The 20,833-nt window shown below is 38.7% G+C and overlaps 1 protein-coding gene across 4 annotated transcripts in view; it reads right to left on the bottom strand.

Annotated features, from left to right (window-relative positions):
* ARHGAP28 (Rho GTPase activating protein 28) overlaps window positions 1-20,833 on the bottom strand; it is a 141,229-nt gene that overhangs the window by 97,237 nt on the left and 23,159 nt on the right. The window contains exon 1 of one of the 4 annotated variants that reach the window (XM_064481600.1): window positions 8,224-8,442. The exons of 2 other annotated variants lie outside the window; for them this stretch is intronic. The gene's annotated coding sequence lies outside the window, so the exon portion shown is untranslated. Of the gene's footprint in view, window positions 1-699; window positions 1,087-8,223; window positions 8,443-20,833 lie in introns of those variants that run through there. One more of the 4 variants, XM_064481601.1, reaches the window with a different exon arrangement.

Here is a 20,833-nt window from a genome sequence, read left to right as displayed (position 1 = left end):
TCCCACAGGCTACTTGCAGTGTTGTTACTTCTTGTGCAGTGGTCACTGATAAATAGCTGTCTATGAATGGACAATATGACCAATTTTTAGAGAAGTTTCTGCTCATTACTGAAAGAGCTCAGCACATTAGAATCAAATATTCTTACTAGGATCTAGGAAGCTGCCAGTAAAATTTCTAGGACATTTCACAAGAAACCTAGAGCTCATTAGGGGATCGTCAGTCATCTCATGTGGAGTCCACCACTGCACTAATTTATTTTAAAACTAGAAGTGTAATGTGCAAACTTTATTTTAAAAATTCCTAAAGAAAAGCTAGAACATCTAACAACCAATGTATGAGTGAGTTATGCACATCTCCAGACTATACCAATTCTTGGTCAATTTACAGAGAGCAAACTATTTCCCAAATTTGGAGTCAATCCTCTGAGAACAATACTAATGGCTAATGGTTTAGCCATTGTCTAAGGAAGCCACCCTAAGGGATTCTTGGAATCATGGGTTGACTGAGGCTTGGGAAACACCTACATCTAACCTGGGTCCTTGGTGTAGCCATCAGATTGGCACATTGCTGAGAAGGATTTTACCCTCAACACTGGTGACGTTTCTGGGCTTTGTCCTTCATCCTCTTTCAGCATCTCTCTACTTGCAGCACCCCTTGCCCCTCCCCATGACTTTATCCATTGCTATGGCGACACTTACAGGCTGCAGATTCATTAATCTTTGGCCTGATCTCTCTTGAGCTCTGATCTTTGGCCTGATCTCTCTTGAGCTCTGACCTTGTCTTCAGCATGTTCTCCCATATCTGAAACACATTATGTTCAAAACTCAGCCCCCTCCCAACACTCCTTACCACCTTCAGGCATGGCATCATTACACACCCCGTCATTTTTTACTCCCCTTCTTCGCCCTCCATATTGGACAAGTCCACAAACCCAGGTGAGCCTACTTCAGGCACATCTCTCAAATCCATCTTTTTTATTTTTTTGCATATCCAATGTACAAATTTATGGTATATCTAGGCTACTGCACCACCTAACCTGTCTCCAAATATCTTGTCTCATCCCATTTTAATACCCTTTATATACACTTGCAAGAGTTACATTGCTAAAGTTACATAATGCCATTCTCTTGTTAATAATCAATTGGTGCAGCTTCCCCAATTGTTGGCAGGATGTTCCAAACTCACTGGCTTTTATGAAAGTTTTTTTTACAACCTGCCTTGGCTTACTTTTCCAACTCATCTCTGTCCCCATTCCAGTCACATACACTAAAGTTTGGTCATAATGATCAAATCATGGATTCTCTTGAATAGGCTGTCAGTGAGAACAAGATAACACAGTAGTTTAAAAAAAGGGCTTCTCATTTGGACTGATGTGAAATGAATCACAGATTTGCCTCTTACTGATGTAATAGCCTATGAGTCCATTCTAAGACCCAACTTTCCCTCGTCTTAAAAAATGGGATAATATATCGTAAGGGTATCATCAGAATTTAGTAGATAATGTGTTCGCTATTACAATCCTCCTCCTCATCAGGTGTATCTGTAGCTATGATTTAATGTACAGCAAATTTTCAAAGAAGAAATATTTTGTACAAATATATTATTGTTAGCTAATTGATGATGTCCTCAAGGCTTGTATTCTCTAGCCTATAAAGAGATTTGAAGTGATAGGTTGGGAAAATACTGAAATACATTTGTAACAATTAAAAACTACCCTGTTGAGGCTCATATAAACCCACTTTTCTAAGCCACTGACTTAGTAAATCTCTGAATATAGAATTTCCATATAATATGCTTTATACTAATATTTTATTTACTATGTGTTATATCTCCAAATAAACCCGAGTACCAGAATTTCATTTTTTACTTTGTAACATCTCAACACTACCTAGCCCAACACAAGATTCTTGGTAGTGCTTCAATAAATATCAAAGTCAGAGTGAATTACCAGGCTAAGGACTGCTACTCTCCATGAGTTTCTGATGTTGCTCATCCATGATGTTTTTTTGCCAAGAGAATAATTAAAGTAAAAACTATTTTACAATTTCTTTCGAACAAAGCAAAATGCAAATTAGTACGAGCCCATGGCACACAAATTAAAATTAGGCTTTGAGCAATTTAATATTTTAATTACAATGTTGATAAACACAGTTCATAACATGGAGGCCATATTTCTCCAGGTTACCTGCACTACTTGATACCAGTGAATATGCACAGTGCTTATGAAAATGTTGTATTTGACTGCAGACAGAAAACAGTCTGTGAGTCTGGCCTCTAGCTGGAGACTATCTCACAATGCCTCTCTGGGAAAACGTTCCTCTCCAAAATTGTCTACATAAATTCTTTATTTCCTCTGATATTCATGTTTTTAAAATTCAAAAAAATCATGTCCATTAGTTGTTCTGAGCTTCTTCAGTAAAAGTCACATTTACTGAGTATGTACTGATACAGCTAACAATTATTAGCAGTCACCATGTGTCAGACACCATTCTAAGCACTCTACATCGTACCATTTCAAGCCTCATGATAACCCTGCAAGGTAGGTACTACTATCTTCATTTTACAGATGTGACAACCAAGGTGTGGGGAGGAAAATTCACATGCCCATGATTCTACCATTACTAAGGGGTACAGACTGAATTTGCACAGAGGCTGTCCACTCCCAGAGCCTCTGCTCTCAACCACCATGCCATACTGCTGACAGAGAGTAGAATCCAGTAAGTACTAAGAGTTTTAGACAACACTTTGGGAACTCAAGGAAGGAGAAATTACTTCCTATTAAAGTTCAGGAAAGACCTCAAACAGAAGGATACGCAGGATTCTGACTGCAGAGATGCAGCAGGCATGACTTGCACTCTAGGCCTTGCGTGGACAAAGCTGCACAGCCAGGGACATGCAGGGAACAGGGTGGAACAGACAAGAAGTCTGGTTTGGCTACTGACGCAACAGAAGGTGTAGTTGGAAGGACTCCTCAGATGCCACAGAAAGATGCTTTGGGGCTTTAACCACTAGGCTATGAAAAGCCTCTAAAGTTTTCCTCAACAAAATGACATGAGTACAGACATTCTTTGGGAAGATTTATTAGAATTTTTTAAAAGCTTAGGAATTTTTTCTCAGAAGATCATTTTCCTTGCTAGTCTAATAGACTATTTTGGATAATAATGCAAAAATCAAGAAATTCTCCATCGGGAGGACTAATGGACTGAAGCTAACAGGATGAAACTCAACAGGAATGAGAATGAAGTTCTGAAACTTCAGCTGTAAATGTTTAGGATGATTGCTTCCTGGCATGAATCCTGTTCATGTAAAAAAAATGAAGAGATTTTGGCCAAAGGCAAGATCAGTACAAGCCAACAGCATTACATGGACACCAAGAAAACTATGTAACAAGATCTTAAGTGGCAAAAAGGCATAGAAGAGTATCATATAGAAAGGAGAGATGATTATGCTAAATGCAGGAGAACTGGAATTCTGCTCTGAGCACCACATTACAGCCAGGACTGAATTCAGAGCAGGATGGATGAAGAGAGACTGTCAAGAAGACACGCCACATATGAAAATGTTGGAAGCACTGCAGAAATTTAGAAGGCTCCAAGGACGCATGATCATGGTCTTCAAACATTTCAAGAACTGCTTGGGAAGAACAATCTGTGTAGACTTGTGATACAAAAATAGAACCAATGGGAGTATAATAAAACCAATGAATCAACTAATACTGAAGGCCAGCTCCATATCAGCAATGGGAGAGGAGAAAGGATCTGGAGGTACAAGAAGCAATCAGTAACCAATGGATGCCTACAGGCTAGCCAAAGAGACAAGATAATGCTTTTAAAAAGAATACCTACCTTAATTAGTATGGGAGTATGTAAGTATTAAAGGAAAGATACTGACAGCCTAGTCTTCAGGAATTTGCAGAAGATGTATGAAGGGAGTGGTCAGACAGTACTTTAAGGAGAAGTGGGATGTGAAATTTGATCGGACTTTGACAAATTAATCAGTTTACAAATCCAAAGTGGTCAAGTAACCGCCAAAAAGCCAAATCTTCAGTAAACGGACAGAACTGTAAACAGATTACTATTGAAAATGCTCAATGAGTCCTCTTAGGGCTTAAGAACATACAATAATTCTGTGTAATCCATTCCTTCTCAAATTTTTGCAATTCATAAGAAGTAATGTGATTCCTTCCCTTTTTTTTTTTTCTCACAACAGCACCTCCTATACACACGTGAACACAAGCAACAACACTTACATATTACTGGAGAAGAGGAACAGAACTATCTTCTCCTTCAAGAGAGTGAGTCAGAGAAGGGAGTGAAAATGGTGAGAGAAGAGGGAACATGGGAGCACCGCTAATGAGAAACGTCCTCCCTGGATTGTTCAAAGACCTGCAGCTGCTTCCACCAAAACCTCAGAGGTTTTCTACTGCCTCCGGGCTGAAAAACTCAAGACAGGTAGCACATTTTGTCATTAACTTGGCATCTTGTGGGGGAGAAGGCCCAGGCCTCGCAGCCAAACCAACCCTTGTTCACATCCTTCCCCTGACATGCATCAGCTGTACAAACCTGGGAAGACACTTATCCCACCATGCCTCAGTTTCCTTATCGGTAAACCTTGGATACCACCTCTGCAGAGTCTTCATGAAAATTAACGAAACAGTATTTGTAAAACGCCCACCTGCTCCTACTTTGATCACCAAAACCCATGAATTCCTAGTGGTAGACATCTTGATAGTTCAGGCACTTCTGATACTTTGGAAATTACACTACTCCCTGAAAAAGGTCAAGATGGGTTTGTCTAATACTGATGTCTAATTTCTTCTATTTCATAGATTAGAGAGTAGTTTTTGAAGGGATTTCAACCTCTTCCTGGTAACGGATCTCCACAGACTCGCCTAACTCAAAGAGAGATGATGCTTTAGGGTCTTTGTGAGGAGGAGGAGCAGCAGCAACAGCCAGAGATGGGTCAAGTGATAAGTCCTGTAATATTTTAACTGAAATATTCATACCTATTGAACAATCTGAGGTTGCCAAAGAGTGAAATGAAAGACAACTGGTGTATACAATGCTATTATAGAAAAAGAATCTTTTGAAGTAAGTGGCTCTCTGTTGACTCTGGTATAATCTCGGTGCTATGAAGCCCCCTGTCTGGAATATTCCTGCAGCCCCTGCGGATGTCCTGCACCAGCGCTGAAGGGTCCTGGTCACCCACCAGGCTCTCTAAGGTGCCTTCAGTAGGCAGGACTATCACATTTTCCTGTCTCCATACCTCCAAGCATTCCTTCTAAGTTTATGGACACACTATTTGGAATTAGTACTGCAACTCATGGAAGAGGAAGAAAAACAGGGTGAAAACATCTCTATTATCATCCACATATTCCAAAAGTTTCAGATAGCTGAATACCACTTCACTACACAAATAACTGAAATAGTGTGCCTTCTGCCTTCTTAAGCAAAATAGTGGACCTTTCACGTTCCAAATGGTGACTTTTGTGAGGCATCAAGCTGGACTCTTGGGAAGTCTGAAAGAGATCTGCATTTAACCAGGAGCTACCCTTTACATATTGGGCTCCAATTTTCCCACGTCTTTTCATAATAGAAGGAAAAAAAGCTTGTCTTCATGTTCATTTAATTAACTACATCTAACAAATGGAGAGTTACTTATTCTAACCTTCCTAGCCAACAAACAAGCCTGTTACACTGCTCACTTACAAGTCCTGAGTTTGTCTGGGACCTGAGCTGTGTAAGCCTATCATTTGTTCATCATGAAAGCCGCCTAGCAATGAATGTTCATCTCATCAGTACTCACATTGTCCAAACACTCCTCTCAATAGATTTTTTCCCCTTAAATAATCTATAGGCTTCTCTAGCACTAAGAAACAATTCCCTTTTTCTCAGTCCCTCCGTCCTTCTGTTTAGACAGGTACTTGGGGGCGATTGTTGGTGCAATCTGCCCTCTGTGAACGGTCTCACTGCCCAGGCGCACTGCACGTCCAGACTGCTGAAAGGCTGTCGCACTGTCTCCTAGGATGGCAGTAACTTGCTTCCCCACGTCTTTACTATAGTAATGCTGCATATCTTGACTGAGCTGCCTTCACTCTCTGCTTTTGGAAAATTTCCAGGCAGGGTCTGTGTTTACGTCAGCAAGACTGATTCAAAACACCACCTCTGGGGTTTTAAACAGGCTTTGAAACACATTCCTGCACTCAGCTCAACTGGGGTCAGTAGGAGGCCTTCCAGTAAATCTGTTACTTCACTTTGTCATTCTACTTATTGCAGAGGGGCACTGATTTCCTTTTAGCTCATCTCATAAGTTATTTTTTTATTTTTCATAAACTTTCTGCCAGAACCTTGGCTATAAGAACCTTGTATTATTCTGCCCGTTATCTGCAAAGATTCTGCTTGCTGGGGTAAGCTAAGAGTTGTTCCATTTTCCAACTGATTTTTTTTTTTTTGGCTTTAGGATCATAAAAATAAAGTACTTTGTATATATTTTCAAATCTAAACAGAAGTCATATCTTGTTAAATTGCCTTGATTATCACAGTTGCTCTTCAGTTATTCCCTTGGCTTAGAGTTTAACAAGGGCCTTTAAAATCTGTGAAAGATATGTACAGAGGGGACAGGGCAGGAGGCTGTGTTTCTATGCAGAACTACAGGAGCTACCACAACAAAACTGTAAAATGGGAAACTTAAAACAATTTCTAAATATAATGCAAATTTCTTATTACTTACAAGATTTAAAGCTAAAGACTTCCTATTCAGTAATAATCATCAAAGCACAGAAGTGTTAAATTATTCTCACAAACAAATGAGCACAACAAGCTATTGCCACAATTCTAAACATCATGCTGGAAATTTATCCCCTATCATGTACCTTGGTTTTGCTTACCATCCCCTGAAATCTGAGATAAAATGAAAAAAAAAAAAAAACAAAAAAAACTTACCTCTCCCCCAACACACTATACAAAAATCCACCCCCCCCAATATTTCATCTAAGTAGGCTTTCTTACTGCATTCTTATTTAAAAAGAGGCTCAATGAGGCCAAAGTAGACTTTAACTTTTGATTATAAAATATACTAGTAAAATAATTTAAAACAATAAACACACCTGAAAAATATAAAAATGATGCTACTTAACCAAAAAGAAACCAGAATACACTGAAGCAAATGATTCCAATTTAAAGGAAATGAAATTCAAACAAACAACAAAAGCACCCTTCCTGATACTTCCCCTTCCCTCCAAAAGACACCACAAAGGACAAGAAAAAGAATAAAAAGAAAATAAAAGACAGATAAGGAGCCTTGACAAAGTGGTTATATGGATAACAATCCTCTAACAAACACAAAAGGACGTTAACAGACATTATGGAAACCTTCCTGAAAGAGCATGCATTTATGTTTCTTGACGCAGACCCTCTGCTTGCTATTAATCAGACGAACTTTGGCTTTGAGTATACACTCTAACTCAGGCACCGATTTCTTGAAGAAAGTACATGAGAGAGAAGCAGGGGGAGGCCAGGAAAAGATTGGAAGAAATGGGCAGATCACACAAATCCCAGGCAGATTACTTCTGCAGGGCAGGCAGGTAATGACAACTCCTTCCTCACTTAAATTTCTTCTCTAGGACCAGGGCAACAGCCATTTCTGGTTGGCGCCCTTTGTCCCAGCACTAAAAACAAGAGGAAAGGCTGGTAGCCCCACCAAAGAAATATTTTAATTCCTTGAAAGAGCAGAAGAGCTTGCTTGGGTAATGGAGGCTACCTCAGCAGACATTTCTAAAATTAGATAATCATCCGGAAAGATCAGATTAGATAGTGTAAAGGCTCCTGCTCAAAAACAGGAATTGGAATCAAAAGACTGCTAAGCTATTCATTTTTATGCCTCTACTAAGATCCCATTTTAACTAGTCTTCCCAAATTAGTAACAGGCCTTATCTACTTTCCTTCTATGGTTGAGCTTTAGAAACTTATATTCACACTATAACAAAAATGTTTGAAAAGTTAAAAAATTAAATTTACTATCCCTTAACATTATTCACCAATACTCTACTAATAAAACTATAAGCCCCACCTATGTATTCACCTAAAAATGGATTTAAAACAAATGAAAAAGCTATAGCAACTATTTGCTTTCTTCTTTCCTCTTTAAAGTGAAAGAAAAGAACCAGTCTGCAGAAAGAAGTCTATAGCCCAAATTACTGATTTAGGAGGTGCTCTGTAACTTACCTTTTAGCAGGTTACAGGTCTCCTGGATGATATTCTTAAGGGAGAAGCACAAAGTATCTCTGTGGCCCTTTGTCCTCATGGCCCAGGGGTAGGGCAGCCATGCTCCAGCCCACATGCACTGCCCTACACCTGCCGATCTGGACCCCGACTTCCACCTCCACCCCGGGAGCAGGACCTCCCGGCTGCTCCAGCCCTGCCGGCCCAGAGAAACAAAGGGCAACAGAGCTTCTTGACTAAGTGGAGAACTATTCCCACTGCACGGTAGCTATTTAAAGAGGTGGTGCCTGCGGGACAAACGCTGCCTCAGAGCCTTCCTGTTTGTGTCCCAGCTCAAATTTTCATCCATTTCCTAAGGAAGACTGCAAAGTGGAATCAGCCTTGAGGCTGAGATTTATGAAAACCCACACGGTGTGCAAGGGCCATTTTTAGAAACAGTTTTCCCCTTTCCTTCTTTTCTCCATTAATTAGATATGAGGCTTTATTAAAAGTACTTTTAAAGTCAAAAGCAAAAACTGTATCTGTGGTTTTTCTACTCCTGAAGGATTTTTACCCTGAAATGTAGAAAGGAAAGAATTTGTGGATGAGTAACCCCATATCTACCAAGTAATAATGCAGAGAAAAACCATGTGACTTATGGTCAGAAAACAAGAGTTTGATTAGAAAAATCTTGCCATTTACTAGCTTTAGATAAAGAAATGCACCCAATCTCTCTGGATCTCAGTTTTTGTCTGAATAAATGGGACTAATAACATGTACTTTCACATGTCTATTTGTAAGCACTACTGGAAAAGACCCCGGCTGTGCCCCATAGAAAAGTCAGAGGCATGCTGTCATTACATCACGGTATCCAATTTCCTAGCGGCTGTTACATTAATATTAGACTTTAGTAGCTGGATAAAAAGAGCTAATATATTTTCTGTCTTACCTCCAAAATTCTTTTATGTATGTATTTGTTTGCTTGTGTATTGTCTGATTTTCTCAATGCACTGAGGTTGCAGGAGGGCCAATGACCTCAATGGTAGTACTGATTTAACAATACCCCCACTACCAAGAACAACTCTTGGCATATATGAACATCCAATAAATACTTGTAAATAAATGAACAGATAAACGCATAATTTCAGACAAAATCAAACACAGTGCTCTACACACAGTAAGCCTGTAACAAATACTATTTACTGAATGCACTGCAACTTTTCTCTGTAGAGAAACATCTCAGGAAAAATGCAATGTAATAGAATTTTAAGACAAGTTGGAGCTCTTAAAAACATTTGAGATAAATATGACTGTATGTTTTGTTAGATCACCCTGTTCAAATACATTATTAATTTGGTTAATAGACAAACTTCTTACATCAGGGATATTAGGTACAATATTCAATATTAATTCACTGAAAAAGTTTAGTTTACTTTAGAATGTACCTAAAATCCTTCCTCAGGCCTGTTTTTCTTCTGTAGAAACTCTCTTTCCTCTGTTGCCCTCTAAGTCCTAGCTTGGTGGCAAGATAAGGATTCACTGATTTTTTTAAGAGCATCACTCAGACAAGAAGGATAAAGATGTGTGGTCCCTTGTGGCCCCTATGATCCAACTACCACTGTTTAATACGACCTAACGACGTGCTGGGAGACAGGAGAGTGTCAGGCACCTGAAACAACAGATTTAGTTGTGAGCTTTCACATTATTGCCTGAATCCAGTTCAGGCCAGTTCAGGCCACTTGAGACTAAAAATCAATTCTTTGATGGCTGCTCGTTAATCTATTATGTGTAAAGAAAAAAGCGACTTCAGTGGATATTTGTTCATTTCAAAAAATTACCAAGAGAGGAAATACCCTGAATCTTAAAAGATCATCTGAAACATGATTCCCTCTTACTTCTAAGGCTTTCTCTTGCTTTGCCTGAGAAACAGCACCTTCCTTCCACGTCTCTTTTCCTTTCCCTCTGCCCACTTTAGGGATAGCGTAACAGCTATGCCATAACGGGTCTTTTCACAGGTGTTAGACGTGGGATATAAAGATTTAAAGTTGCTCACTCTGAGTGAAGCATTTTAGTGCCAGAATATGAGGAAACATCTCATAGTCACTGAACCTGAAAGCGCTATAGCTTTCGGCCAACGAGAAAGAAACTCTCAAGAACAGAGAGTGATGGTCAAATAAAGGCAGAATTTATTGCCTTTATCAAGTATCTATTCTGTTTTTCACACACTGGAATGATATCCTTGACCACAGCCCTCCTCTCCTCCCCCTTCTCTCATGTAGCTCCCCTGGTGCTAGAGAAATTTTTAATTGAATAATTAAAGATTTTAAAGAAGTTTCGAAATCGACTTTTGACAGCTTCGCGTAGCACGGCTTTCTCACCTTACTGTGGGCCTCCAGCCTGACAAGTACCAGTCTACACAGAGCTTGTGAGTTCAACCACAAGGGTTATCAGATGTGGCGTAAATGCCTCCAGGAACATGCACATTTGACCTGGCGGTGGGGAGGGGGGGATGAACTGTGGAAACTGCCATCCAATAGCCAAGTTTCCTCTTCATCTAATGAAGAAAGAATTCCTTTAAGAAGAGTTCTTCAGGAAGCTCTGACACCCTCCCCTTGGGATGCTCGTGGACCTCCACCAGCTATTTCCTGTAAAATAGTTTTATTCCCCTAGTTACTGACAGACTTAATCAAGACATCACTGTGTATCTGGTTAGCAAATAAAAAGATCATTTCAAAGTTACTGATTATATAGGGTCTTGTTATGCTAGTTCTATCATTATTTGAGATCATATATCTTATTTTAATAAACATTTATCTAATGCTACAGAAAACATAGAAATCAATCTTACAAGGGACAATAATTTATAGGCATGACTAAAAGGAGGAAATATAGAACACATTACCCAAAGTCTGTCATTACTAAGTATATACATTGAACAGAATAATAATGAATATATCCTTTTTGCCATCTGTTGCTTTATAGGACAGCAGATTTCCTGTCGGCTGACTCAAATAAGTAAAACAAAGTTACACTGAAAGATTAATCTTATTGATAAAGATGTATTTTGATGGCTAGTTAATTCTAAGCAGTTCGAGCTATTTCTTTTCCAAAATGAGAAACAATATTTCTCCCTCTTCTCCTCTCTCTCAACTGGCTGTGCCCACGGGCTCTGCTAAATGTTTTATTTATTTATTTATTTATTAGGAATAGTCTGTTCTTTTTTTTTTTTAACATTTTTTTATTGAGTTAGTCATTTTACGACGTTGTGTCAAATTCCAGTGTAGAGTACAATTTCTCAGTTATACGTGAACATACATATAATTCATTGTCACATTTTTTTCACTGTGAGCTACTACAAGATCTTGTATATATTTCCCTGTACTATTTAGTATAATCTTGTTTATCTATTCTGCCATATGCCTGTCTGTATCTACAAATTTTGAAATCCCAATCTGTTATGTTAAACATTTTAAAGCCGTAAGATGTATAAGTACCGGGTTCCTGTCTTCAATCAATTCATGAACTGGTAACACAGAGATCTCAAGTACAAGGTAGGGTGTAGAAAAGGAGAAAGGATAACCTAAGATCAGGAGTGCAGGACATGAAGTAAGAATGACATAAGTTCAATGGCTTTGCCACTTTCACGCCGTCTGATCTTTGAGGAACTTCTTAATCCTTCTAAGTCTCGCTTTCCTTGTGGATAAAACAGAGATCCTACTGGTACCTGCCTCCTAGGGTCGTGATAAACATTAAAGGAATTTATGGATGCCCTTAACAGAATGACTGGTTTTGGAAGTTATCATTACACAGCACTGACGCAGAAGAAAAACATTAAAAAGAAATAATTAAATTCAAAGGAGAAAGAAAATCCCACTCATAAATAAGAGATACAGGATTTTGCAGCCAGGAAAATGGCTCTCTAGGAATAGTTTGAATGTACAGGCTGTCCTTGACTCATACCCTCTCAGTGTGAAAGATGACTGGGGAAAAGCACCTGGAAAGAAAAGGGGCCACAGCCCCCCTATCTCCCAGACGCCTGCCCACCCATGATGCTGGGTACAATCTCAGCCTGTGCCATCCAGGGCACTGCAAATGCCCTTGGAGCCTCTTCTTTCTCTCCCCCAACTGCTTCTCTCTCAACAGAGCTGGTCTCAAAGAATACCTTCATGTCTAGGAGAAAACATCCAGGATGTTCATAAAAACAGAAACTTCTGCTTCTGGCTATGGTGCATTAACTGGAAGTGGAACAGCCTTCCCACCATAAACAACTGGAAACTGGATAAAATATGTGGGAAATTGTTTACAGATACTAGACAAAAGGGAGCACAAGACATGATCCTTGAGAGAAGGGGGACAGCTGAGGTGACTGAGTCCTCCGGTTAAGGCAGCTCACCACTGGGGCGCCCATCCCAGACTCCAGCGCAGAGAGAGAGGAAACCCAAGAATCCTGGGTCTCATTGAGTATAAGGGACACAGAACAGAGTTCCTGCAAGCAAAGGCCGAAGGAATATTAAGGGAAAGTACCAGATAGGGAGGGTCTATACTGACAAAGCGCTCAAGAAATCCACATGGGGTCTCCTTGAAGTTTGTGGCTGAATATTAAGTTACACATGTGCCAGGTCAACTTCGTAACACTGGGCAAAAACAGATGAGGGTCTACGAAACAAGTGATTCCCAGATCTGGAAAGAAGCTAGGAGACACCTGAGTTTTACCAGCCAGAACAGAAAGTCTTTACTGAGCACCTGGGGCTTCAGGTCACAACCCCAGAAGACTCTTTAGTAGTCTGATACTTTAAAGTGTCTGTTTAGTAGCATGGCTACCTTAAATTTACATAGTGTTATAGGTCAAACATGTTCAATTTTAGAAGGCTGAAAAATATTTCTAAATGATTACATTTACGTGTTTTCCTTTTCAGTCATTGAAGCAATGGGTGATTATGTGGTGGATCATATAATGGACTCTTCAGATATATTCTTAAGATTTACCTGACTGCCCAAATTTTTCAATATAAAAACATTTCTACAGGCTGATGGCTATCTTACAACTTACACTTCCTTCTTACACTCATATCACAAATTAATAGCCTTTTCAAGTTTCAACTTTTCTTTTTCAAAACTTAATGAAAAGGTCACTGAAATGTTTAAGTATCACTTTGTTCATTAAAAAAAATTTCATAGTGGGCTTGTTTACTTCATGTATATATAAACCAACACAGAACTTGAATCTCTAGCTTTTTATCCAAAATATTTTCTAAGAACAACTGTATTTCCTCTTCACCTTTATCCTCTGCACAGTCACCAAAGTATCTGTATATTCCAAAAGCAGAGAAGAATGCAAAGCCATGTTGAGATTTAGATCCTAACCAATAGCTGAGTCATCCTTAGCTAAGTGACTCCCCAATAACCACTCCTCAACACACACCACATAAGTATGCATGATGGGGTCCCTGAAAAATGTAAAAGGTACCACATTTCATAGAGCTTTCAACAAACAGTAAAGCCAACACCCATAAATCCCAATTTAGTTGTCTACACAATGGATATTTTAAGAAGAAAAATGATGAAAGTGATTCTGCTGAACACCACAGTAAAACCAGACACCATTCCAACTCTTTATGCATCAGCAGGCTGTCTATATGCAAATAAGAAATCTTCTTGTAGGGGCCACAATTCCAGGCTGTAGCAGTTCAGTAACAGACTCCCCCCTTGTAAATAATTGCACATCAGGAAGTTTTATCTCAATGTCAGTGCTTGTCATGTCCCATGAGTCTAAGACCCATACTGTAAAACACAAAGCAACATGAGTCTTTTAATTATAAAGTGCCAAACTTCAAAAAATACCAAACTACCTAATTTCCCTATTTTCTTGCTCTCCCTATTTCTACTAAGTAGTAATAATACTGCATAACTGATAATTAAAGCCAAGTTTCAGTAAGCTTTACATGATGTTGGAAGGCAAGCAGAGAGAGGCTGAAGAGAAAGAAACTGGAAGCAGAGGAAACCTACCCCGAGGGATGAGTAGACTGCCAACATACAGCACTCTTCATTCTGACTGCGGCTAGTGCTGAAATGTAACAAATGATTCTTATATTCAACATTCTGGAGAGCCTACCAGGTACTAGGCCCTGTGTCGGAGACAAAAGATACAATGGGGAGCAAAGATGGACGTTCTTGGCCCTTATCACAAGGGAGACCAATCACATAACTACAACTACAAAATGGTGAGATGTGTCGCAAGTGAATGTTTCCCGAAGGAAAAGCTGCTTGAGCTGGGATTGGACAGCTAGGCAGGATTTAGCAAGATGCAGAGGATGGCGAGGTCGGTGGCCAGAAGGACATGGCAGGCAGGACAATTAGGAAAAGAGGGGGTGCGGGCATTTAAGCAGGTTGAAAAAGGACACAGACAGTCAGGAGAGGTGGATGTGGCCAGGAGACGCCAGACCATGCAGCCACATGAAGGATTTCAGTCCTTATCCTTAAACAATGGGAAGCTGTTAAAGATAATTTTAAGCAGAAATTTACTATGCCTCCTCAAAATTTTACCTGAATGAAGTATACTAAAAGGAAGCATGGAAATCTTAATGAAAATAATTCCCATGGAGTCTACCAATATGGTATTCATATAATACAGTCGCTTTCAACATGCATAAATGACTTGACTCGATGCAAAGAGAAAAGTTCGTCACAATTTTCATTCATCAAATGCTTATTGAGTACATTGTTATATGCCAGATCAATTCTCAACACTTGAGATTCATCACACAACAAGATCAAGACCCTCATGAAATTTAATTCTAGTGATGAAGGTAATAAATAATGAAGACAATATATAAGTAAATTTTTGTAGTATTTAAGAAGATAATTAAGTGTCATGGAAATGGGAAAAACTGAGCAGAGTTGAATAAGATCAGAAGATGAGGGGAGCAAGAGGGGGAGGTAGAAAATGACTGTACTGAACAGGTTGTTAAGGTCTTAACTGGAAAATGAAATCTGCATAATCTTGGTTGTTTATCAAACTTTGACAGTTCCTGCTGAAATAAAAGAATTATTTTAGTGCCATTTCTAGATACACGTCAAGTTAAATGAGAAAGAGAGATCAAAGAACTATCAGCTATTGCTCAAAACTTACAGCTTCTGGGTTTTCTGTCTTCCTGTATCGGCCTCCTGTTTCACAACAACATTCTGAATACTGACTGATGATTTTATTGTACTTTCCACTTGACAGTAATCTATTCACAGACAAAAGAAAGCCAGCCTCACCCATGTGATAACTTTAGCTTCTTTCAGCTGGAAAATACGGACAGATTTTTATTTTCAAAAGTCCTCATGCCAGTAAGAATTAAAAAATCTGAAAGGCACCTCATAGTAACAGATACAGCCGGAGGGTAAATAAAGGGTGAATGAATATAACCTTGCAGACTAGGGCAAAATTATTATTAACTAATATTCCTAATTACAAGTAGGTTTTAAAACAGGTTTTAACATGTGTCAAGATCTCAACCCATCCCTTTTCTGGAATTAAAAATTCTGGAAGTGAAAAGATAGCTTCCTTGACAATACAAACGGTCCCAAAATGATTCCCAGGAACAAAAGAAGCGAGATGACTGTCAGGAGGAAGTGTGCTTTGAAACCAGGATAGCAAATAGTTCTTGTTTACAATAAGCCATGAACAGCCAGCTTTAACTATTAGCAGTTATGTGCAAATGATTATTAACCGAACTGCATAGTGAGGGCATTAAGTCACAGGATGACTGTTGCTTTATGCTGCACTTCTACTAAAACTTGATTTTATTGCCCATTTTCAACAGCTCTTGGGCTTGGGTTGTAAACAACAGCCTTTTGGTAATTCTTCTGCAAAGGATGCAGCTGGTGAGCAAAATTTAATCATATGTGTACCCAACAAGGAAGAACAAATAACGAAACAAAATAACATGATTCTCCATTTATAAGTCAAACAAGTTCTGTGCCTTACCTAAGAGGCTATGTCTTTCATTCCGATCATTAGTGATCATTAATAATGAAACCATTTTCATTTTTCTGAAGTGTTTATCTTTATTATATTAGGAAGCCAAACCATAGTCTAGACTTTTATAGAGAGACAAGTACAATCAAGACGTCATGCCAGGCTTAAAATAATGATAAAAATAATAAAACAGTTTAGGTATTTGCCAGGTGCTGAGTCAGTATTTTAAGTGCTTTAAATATACTATCTAGTCTCTTCCTTGGTACCATCCAATGAGATTGTACTATTAGTTCCATCATTTTACAGATCAAGAAACGGAGGCACAGAGAGGTTAAGTCACTTGCCCAGGATTACACAGGTTGGCTTCTGATGTATGCACAGAGAGCTTAAATAATTTGCCCAGGATTAGACAGCTAGCCTCTGATGCTATAAAAACTGAACAGTAATTCCGCAGTGTGCCAGTTACTACCTCTGCTTTCACACTGCAGAATTTACATTTTTACAAGTCTTGCACTTTGTCAGACAAGAAAATCATAATTGCTCAAGTATTCTCTTTGAGGAGAAGACCTGCAAGGAAAATGCAATCACTCGGTGATGTTTACATGACTCGTGGAAAGGGAAAGGGGAAAAACCAAACATTTACTGAGTCTCCAGGATGGGCCAACACTGTGCTGTGTTGTCCCCATTTTACCTGATCAAATCTTGACAATGTACCTATAAGGTATTATTCTCCCCATTTCTAAGGTCTGGAAGAACTGAGGGTAGAAGAGGTTATGTAAAGTGCCTGAGCAGACACGAGGGGAGGTCAGAGGTCCACTTCTGTCAGATCCAAAGTCACACCACACCCACACCACACACTGCCCCCACCCCCAAGTGGCTGCCCCTCCTCTGAGAGGCATCTTTGTAAGTGGTGGTCTACTCCTTCTAAGGGGCTAGACTGTATCATGGTCAAAGCTGAGACTCTTTGACCTGGGGTGAGACTCCTGGGTTGGAAGCCTAGTCCTGCTGATGACTAACCACGGACAAGTTACTCGATTTCATTCTGCTGCAATTTCCCCAGCCATGAGTGACAGTACCTCTGTGAATATTAAAGGAGCTAACATATATACACCTTCCAGTATTTGTCCCCATAGCATTTATCATAATACACTATATACCAACTAAAATTTTAACCCTTTTACAGTATAGACTGGAGGAATAGCCAAGAGTAGAAGCTAGAATGTAGAGACAAATTGGGCCATGTAAGGCTTTCAAGGATAGTTGAAATATTAAGCAGTTGGAGTTTATCCTAAGGGAAATGAGAAACCACTGCAAAATTTCAAGCAGAGTGTGTGTGTGGCATGACTGAACTCCATTTTAGAAAAATCGCTCCTCTGTTCGCATTGTAAGGACTTTTCTGGAGCAGAGTAAGCACTTGCAAGACGTCTGAAATAAGACAAGTGAGAAAGGCTGATGGCTTGAGTCATGCCATGGAGACACAAGAAACTGATACACTCTAGAAAGCTAACCGACAGACTTTGTGATTGATGGGGGCAGGAAATGGGTTACCATGTTACCAGCAAATGGGTAGATAATGGTGAAGGGAGATAAAGTCAAAGTGGACCTTTCAAATTTGAGAAACCTACTGGACTGCCATTAGACCACTGGCTATTGATAGTCTCCATCACCTACTAAACCTTTACTATACATTACACGGTGTGCCAAGAAATTATATTACCATGCGCCTTTCTACAGACCAGGAAGCAAGCTGAGCCTTAATGAGACACATAACTCAGCCATGCACCACATCGCCCCCACACCCTAACCACCCCTACCACCACCCCTGGGGCACCACGATCTTAATCTCTGATACCAGATTAGTTCTGGCCATTTTTGTACAGTATACAATTGGAACAGTACAGTGTATGCACTCTGTTGTGCACGTCTATATGTACTTTTAAAGTCTGCAATCTAACTTGAGGGGAAAAAAAGGTTGTTGTAGATGGAGACACAAGTATAATCTTAATTCCTTTTCCTGTATTCTAAGGAGTCCTGTCATGGATACACAGTACCTACACATTTGGATTCCCAAGTAAAATCAGTAATGTGACATGAACCCAGAGAAGGGCAAGGCCCATTTCAGCGCTGCATCCTTTTGAAGAGATTGAGTCACCGACCCAGACTAACTGTAACAAATCCCTTCATATGAACTAAAGATTAGGATGTAAAGTAACAGTAATGGTGAGATGGGTTTTAAAGGGAAAGGTTTTTTTTGTAATGGCTTAAAGTAAGTTGAGATAAACTTCAGATAATAATAAATTTGAAATCAACTCTAATTACTGCTTTATCAAAGTAATCCCTTCTTCTAGTTAGGAATCTTTCACACAGCTAAGGAATTGAAAATGACTTTAGAAAGTGTTTGGAATGTTTTTAAAATAATGGAAATGACAGTAAAGAAACTTTATTAGTTTAAAGAATTATTTTCTAAAATAATTTCATAGAAGTGGTGCATTTAATGTAGTATTTTACTCTATGATAATTATACTATATAATTTTACATTGTACTTGATGAATTCTGAGTTTGTTTCTTCCCTAGACCTAAAAATTTCTTGGTGGGGTGGGGATTACAGTCTTATTTTTAGGGTAAGAGGATCTTGGCTCTTATAGTCTTCCTATGAATTATACTTCTTTTGCTTTCAATCGCAGTATTAAAAAACAAAAAAAACTTTACTTGGAATATGAAAACAATCATATTTGCAAATTTACTGCCATCAGACTTTTAAAGGTGCCCAACGTCTGTAACGGGAGAAAAAGCTTATCTATTCGCCATAGTTCTCCACAACAGTTCTGTCTGTCTGTACCTGCACAAGCATGCATATAAGGGTCTAAGTCCATTTCAGAGAAGAGTCTCATCATTTTCTAGCACAGTGAATTGTTTGTTTGAACTCCTACTGCACATCTTTTCATCACAAGTTCTTCTTAAATCTCTAAAATTCCTGATTATATTTTTATGTCCCTCCCCTAGAAAAGAGCCAACATTTAGCCCAGCCTTGTTGAACCAAGCAAGGTTCTGATTACAATCTTAATGAATCACCTTTTGAGAAAAGAATCAACCACCTATGACCTATACTTTGACTGCAGGACACGCTGCCTTTAAACTCAGTGGGAAGCAGCAACTTCCAGATGACATGCAGTCAGTTTATATTTTAGCTGAGAAATTCTGCACCTGGGTGTGAAAGACTAGCTTCCCTGTTACATCTTTAATTTTTCTCAAGGTTTGATAGATAAGAATCTGTGAAAATTTCCAAATTTTAGCTATTTTTTACTTGTTGTTTTTTGCTCTTATAATTTCCATATTTATTTCCTGTCATAGATGAGTTGTATATTTCAGTTCCTTCACTCATTTAAGTCTGATGTTCTATACGCATCTCTGGCTTATTTAAATTTCTTAAACTTGTAGGTGCAGAGTTCAAGCTCTGATATATATACGTTTTTAACTAACCAACCATGCAGGATAACTATGTAAAAATTAGTAACATGTTAATAGTAAACTAGAGAATCCCAGAAGTGAATACAGCCATTGCAACTTTATATATATACACATATACAGAAAGAGTATAAAATTAATACGCCTACACCCAAAGTGGGGCTGTTACTGATCACTAATAAGATATTCTAAATGAGAACTAGAGTTTCCTTATTCATTTTTAAGTTTTTCTCTTTGAAAAATCTGATTTGCTCCAAATTTGCCTGCCAACTCTTTAATAAAAATTTTCTGAAACTTGAGAAATCGTGTCTAAATGGATTAGAGTAAGAACTAAATCTCCATCTGCCAGGATATCTGAATTTGCCTCCTTTCACTTTAATACATAAAGCATCAGTGGTGAAATAAAGATTAGAAGAAAACAGCAAGCATTTAAGAGGAAAAGCCTACTCCATGCTTACTGAGTATCAAATTTCAAATGATTATAGCCAGTATTTTATTCAAACTTACATTTACAGTTTTACATGTGAAATGAGTATTTTAAAATCTCATTAATAAAAACCCACTTAATAAAGCAACAAGTTTCATATCATTTTAAAACAAATCTAAAGCAGTCCTATGTCCTTACCTGTCTCTTACTCACAATAAACAAATCATTATTTCCTACTTTGCCTTTGATCTTCTCTGAGTAAAAACCACAACTCTCATTTACCTGAAATGATAAATGGATAGATACAGAGAGGGAAAAAGTCACTATAAAGTCTCATTTTCAGTTATGTCTACCTACAACTCTTTAACTAGACCAACCACCTAGGAGGAAAACTGGATAGTTTACATTTCCCTTTCCATCCTTTACTGCTTCCTGGCGCAATATCAAAAGACAAGCAAGCAACAGACTCTAGAGCGGACTCTGTGTCCTAAACCAAAGAACGGAGCATTCTTCCTTGTGCTCTCTGGATTCTAGCACCTCCTTCATCCCCATTTTTCATCTGATACAAGTATACTATGTTGGTCACAGGCATTTCTTATTTTGAATCTTCTAAGTAATATTTCTAATAAATCTACAATTCCATTCAGCAACAAGTAAAAAGAAGAGTTCCTTAAGCTTCAGTTTCCCAAATAAACTTGGAAAATAGCTCTGTGATACAGCACAATGACCATTCATTGCTCAGTGGACTCAAAAGCACTTGGAAAACGGCCCTCAAAGT

This window comes from Camelus dromedarius, chromosome 32 (assembly GCF_036321535.1).
Source record: "Camelus dromedarius isolate mCamDro1 chromosome 32, mCamDro1.pat, whole genome shotgun sequence".
Classification (NCBI taxonomy): Eukaryota; Metazoa; Chordata; class Mammalia; order Artiodactyla; family Camelidae; genus Camelus; species Camelus dromedarius.
Note: the sequence above shows the minus strand (reverse complement) of the source record. Positions and strands in the feature narration are given on the sequence as shown.